Source organism: Chlamydotis macqueenii, chromosome 2 (assembly GCF_036417535.1).
Source record: "Chlamydotis macqueenii isolate bChlMac1 chromosome 2, bChlMac1.mat, whole genome shotgun sequence".
Taxonomy (NCBI): domain Eukaryota; kingdom Metazoa; phylum Chordata; class Aves; order Otidiformes; family Otididae; genus Chlamydotis; species Chlamydotis macqueenii.
Genome location: NC_141557.1, coordinates 79,915,036 through 79,921,035, shown reverse-complemented (window position 1 = coordinate 79,921,035; position 6,000 = coordinate 79,915,036).

The following is a 6,000-nucleotide window of genomic DNA, read 5'->3' as shown; positions in this document are numbered from 1 at the left end:
GAACTCATTGTTCAGTTTGCACTATTTTATAAATAAGAATGAATTTACATTTAAACTCCAGTTGCAGCACAAACTGATGTTCATTCTTTCCACAGCATTTGGATGCTAGGCAAAAACTAGACCACTCCCCTCTCCTGTCTGACATTTTCCTTTTAAACATGAATTGCTGTTCCCTTAATACCTTATGTAAGATAGTTGTTTGTGCATTAAATGGCTTAGAAATTTATAAATATCTGACGGTGACCAGGAGGAGTTATTTTCAGTGGGCTTACACAGACTGTATCTGCACATATAAATGTTGATTACTATTTCTTTTACTTATATTAATTAAATTAATGGATGTAATCATAGAAATGTTTTGTTTTCATTGAAATGGACAGAGATGACAAATAGCTAAAAAGCTGAAGCTTAACTATTGAGACTACGTATTTCCCTGTTAGCTCTGTGCATTGTTTTGTTTCTTCTTACAAAAAAAAAACTTTGAGGAAAGTTTCCCTGATCTTCCTGTTATAGGTCTTCAAAGTTACTCTCAAATCTGGTTTTAGGCACTGTCAGTAAAGCTTACTGCCATTCACATTAATAGTGTTAAGGCATACTTGAGAAATAGATGGGCCTTGCTTGTTCTGTAACACATGCTACAGTGGATGCTGAAAGAATCAGCCTCCTGTAACGATGAATCATCAGTCAGGTTTACAGAGATTTGAACTTTGAAAGCAGATACTTTGAAGATTGCCTGCTTGCTGTCTTAGCTAAAACACACCCTTCCAGTTTGCAAGCATGTTTCATGTCTGCAAGAATGATATGTCCTGAACCAAATGTAGAAGACTACAGCACTCAATGTGAGTAATTTCACATTGGGTATTTGATGTTGTTCTGACAGTTATTAAGAGCAGCGGGAAAGCCTATGGTATTAGTCAGGACATGCCTGGGTATAAAATTATAACACAATGTTTTATTTGGGTGTTTCTTAACATGTTATCAGAAAGGAATAAATACAGCAAAATTGTTAAATCTACTTTGAGCAATACTTAAAATTTATTATTCAGTTGTGGTTTTACCCTAGGCACTGGAATTTTAGGGCTATACATAGTATTTGCTTTTATCTCTGTGCTGATATGAAGGCTTTCCTTTTTTAATGTTTTATTATTTGAAGAATTGGCATAAAGCATTCTGAAGTTTTATCGGGCAGTTTAAGTGAAGATTCTGGTTTTTAGGAAACAATAACCTGGTAGACCTTCATTTACAGGAAACAAAAAAAACAAATGAGTTTTCCTTGCATTTGAAATAAAATCTGATTTTTAAGAATGCTAAAACTAGAAAGGTATTTTAGACCAGTCATGTTTTAAAATTCTACCTATGAAATGGTTTATTACACATTACACAACAGGAAAATTGGAACTTCTAAGGAAAAATGTGATGACCCTTATCACATAGTAATTTACATCATACTCAAAAACCATTTTAGTTAACATCAACAAGGTTGCAAAAGCAACTCAGGAAATGCCATTATTGAGATTGTGTATTGGGTTTGCATGGAAACGTTTTGGTAGCAGTGGGGCATGTACAGGGGTGGCTTCTGTGAGAAGCTGCTAGAAGCTTCCCCTATGTCTGACAGACCTGATGCCAGCCGGCCCCAAGAGGGACCTGCTGCTGGCCAAGGTCAAGCCCATCAGCTACAGTGATAGTGCCTCTGTAACAACATATTTAAGAAGGGGGAAAAGTTCCTGTGAGACCATGAAAGACACAACCCAGTAGATACCAAGGTTAGTGAAGAAGGTGGGAGAGGAGGTGCTCCAGGCATTGAAGCAGAGATTCCCCTGCAGCCCATGGTGCAGAGCATGGTGAAGCAGTCTGTGCCCCTGCAGCCTGTGGAAGACCCATGCTGGAGCAGGCAGATACACCCAAAGGAGGCTGTGAAGGCATGGGAAGTCCATGCTGGAGCAGTCTCCTGGCAGGACCTGTGAACCTATGGAGAGATGAGCCCACATTGGAGCACATTTGTTGGCAGGACTTCTGACCCTATGACCCCAAAGGACTACACTCTGTTGCAGGGATCCATGCTGGAGCAGTTTGTGAAGAACTATAGCTTGTAGCAAGGACTCACCTTAAAGAAGTTCGTGGAGGACTGTCTCCCATGGGAGGGACCCAAGAGCAGGGGAAGAGTGTAAGGAGGCCTCCCTCTGAAAGGAAGAAGCAGCAGAAACAACGTGATGCACTGACTGCAACCCCCATTGCCCATCCCCCTGTGCCACTGAGGGGAAGGAGGTAGAGAAAATCAGAAATGAAGAAGGGAGGAGTGTGGGTAAGGTGTTCTAAGATTTGGTTTTATTTCTCATTACTCTACTCTTGTTTTGCTTGGTAATAAATTAGTTTTCCCCAAGCTGAGGCTGTTTTGCCTGTGATGGTAATTGCTGAGTGATCTCTCCCACTGTCCTTATCTCAACCCACAAACCTTTCATTATATTTTCTCTCTCTTGTCCAGTTGACCAAGGGGAGTGATAGAGTAGCTTTCGTGGACCCCTGGCATCCAGCCAGGGTCAAACCACCACAAGTTGTTTGTGTTTATTTCTTTATTTTATGTGTGTTATGAGTTAATTTTAATCATGTGATTTTTTTTCAGATTTCTCCTTCATGGAATGAAAGCTGTCATGCAGTTCATAAGTAAGTACTGTCCTTGTCCAATGGCTAGTCATATATTTAATTTGTGCTATTATGCTTAGAGGGGGCTATCAAGTATTATGGTGGGTTTTTTTTCTTGCATTCCTATGGTGCTCACCACTAAAGAAGTTGAGTGTTTCACAAACAATCAATTTAGTCAGAAAAATCCTAATGACTCAAAAATATATTTTATGAATAAGAAACTGAGAAATAGCTACTACAGTAAGAAAATACCTTCCAGCTGAGATACATAGCTCTGATTTCTTGGTCTTAAGGATTGATGAGTTTGCATATCAGAAACATTTTTCCACTATGTTGGAGCTCAGAAATTCAAAACTGTATAGGTTATGACTGCCACTTTTTTTTTTTTTTTTTAAGACTGCAAAATGCCAGCCTCTGTATATGAAATTTGCAATAAGGAAGAAGGTTTCTTTTTTCTCTCAACAGTGCACTAGTATGGAAGAAGGCAAGTCTGAGCCGTTAGCTACAAAGGATTGGTTTTTTACAAGAACTGTTTTTCAGATTATATAATTAAAGGTCAGAAGATAACCTGCATGCTTTTCTTTTTTTTTTCTATCTTACAGCCTCATTTATATCAAGGCTGCTCAGGTCACCGTTTTGAAATGATGATGCAGGAAGGTTTATATATCTTTGGCATAATTATGCATAGTAGTTGTCTAGAGTTTCTCTGCTGGTAGTGTCACCTAGAAAGGTTACTGTGACATTTCCAAAGTTGTCTTGTTAATATGAAGGGAACATGCTAGTTTCCCATATCATGCATATATATTGTGTACATGTATATGTATGTTTATCTAGAACATACATACATCTACATATATACAGAATATTGATGATAGAAATAATATTTTCTTTGTCTTGTGTTCTGCCTTGAATGCGTCAATAAAGGGTAGCAAGCAAAAGAATACTTCTCAAACATGAATAATTTGGAGGAGAGAGAGAAGATGGACAGTTTCCTTCCAACAATAGTTTTCATTAGTCTCTGAGTTACAAACAAGTTTCACCAACTTTTGTTACTAAAGTGTTGCTCATGGCAGACAGATTAGCTATAATATCTTTTCCTGTATCTGATGGACTTCCATGCAGATTGAAATATTTTAAATTACAATTTAAATATAGTTATTTTAAACTTAATTATTTTTAGTTGTTATGCCAGCAATGTATTGAAAATGTAGCCGCTAAATTTTCTTCAAATAAATTCATATTTTGGGCCCACTTATATTAAAGTGCAACTATAGGGAAGGCAAGGTGAGTTTAGCTGAGTATGGGTAAAATAAAGTCTTTCTATCAATATAATCTACCATTTTCCTAGTCTACTTCTCTTCTGGATGCTTTTACAATATTTTCTGGAAAATTATCTCATGATGATACAGCAGCAGTTGCAGGTATAAAGAAAGAATATCAAGGATCCAAGGATCGCTGATCCATGTGCATTCAGAATTATAGGGTGGCATTTGGCTTTAGTGTCAGAGGAAATGTCACAAAAATGCAAAAATACGAATCATTGTACCCGAAATCCAAAGGTCTGTAGAACCTGTCTTTGATGGTGGCCAGATGTGGATGGTTGGCAAGAGCAAAATTGTAAAGTTAGCATGTAGTGATACTTCCACATAGAAGTAACTTCTATGATTTCTGGCAATGTAAAATTTCAGGACTTCTTGAATGACCATAGGTTGCATGTAGAAGCTTTTGAAACATTTCCTTCAACAGCTTTGTAATCCATGTAAGCCTCTACAAAATCTTGCAGCAAGGAACTTTACAGATTTATGTGTGGTTTGTGTCTGAAAAATAACCTCTTTTTATTCTTTTTTAACCTGAGAGTTGTTGGATTTATTATATGATTCCTGTTTTCTTTACTGAAAAACACAGCAAACAGTAGATCCTCTGTATCATTCATGTTTTCATAGACACCTGTCATATCTACTGTGAGCTGAAGAATCCTAACAAGCCTCATTGCTCCTCATAGGGAAACCATTTTCTGCTTTTGATCATCCCTGAACCTCTTCTTTATCATTTTGAGGTTTAGAATACTTGTCTAAGGGAGTATGTGATAGGGACTGAAATAAAACATTTAATACAAGGACACGACAGACAGCAACATAACAATTTCTTTTTGTTCTTTTCCTAATAATTCTTAATATTTTATTTCCTTTATCTACTTAATACTGAGCTAAGATTTTCCCAGAGTTAAGTATTATAATGACAAGATCTCATTTGTGAATAACCATGTCCCATCACTGCATCACTTCACATTAGTCTATAGTGATTTTATCTGCTAATTTGTTGTTCTGTCATTTATGGCTGCAATGTATTCCTTCATTTCTTATGATTGGTCCTTGTATTTACTGGTCTTAAACTTAATAACAATCCCAAATAAACTCTCTTTCCACATTATTTATCTCCTTTTCCAGATCAAAAGATCAGATCATGAAGGATTCCACTTTTGTCCTTCCAAAGATTATTGAATATTTACTCCTATCATTGATTTTCTGTCTTTTGCCCAGGTGAGGACTTTCCATTTTATACTGTAGCAGCTTAGTTTCTTTAGGAGTCTTGATTAAAGACCTTGTCAAACACCTTTTGGATATCTAAGTAGACTATGAAATCTGGAGTTCCCTCCTCTACATGTAAAAATGGTGACTGTCTTAATTCATAGCAAGTAAATAAAGTTCCTGAAAGTGATCAGATCCTCTGACTTTCTGTCCTAGTGAACAAAAAGATTACTACACTATCTGGAAATCAGCCAAAATCACAAATGCCCATTACTTCTGTAAATCTTTGTAATGATGAAGTTCATGAGGCAAGATGCATACTAGAGATGTGCATTATGAGGTAGACATTATTTTTTGCACCATTGTTAAATATACCAAAGTTCCTCCTTAAATTAAACTTTGTCAACACTGCCATGACTTCCAAAAGTTTTCAGGAGTTATTGATTAATTAATTTATTGGATTTGCTGTACATTTTATGACCATACATTTGCAAGTCACACTACTTTGTGATTCTATAGTCTTTTTGAAAGATACTTTCCATATTATAACTGTTGACTTTCCTCTGGCATTTTAATTAATATATAGTATATAATTAGAACTTGTTCTGTTTCTCTCAAAAGGGCAGATATAAGAGAACCTTTCTGAAGGTTCCACACACAGTATCTAAACATACGTGTAAGTATATTCAGAAAGTCTTTAATCAATAATCAAAATACAGTTTTGCAAATGTTAATGGAAATATTCAGTAGTATTTTGCAAGGTATATGTTCAAAATACATCTAATCTCTAGTTTGTAGCCAAAAATAAAAGAAAGAGTATTTGTCATATTTC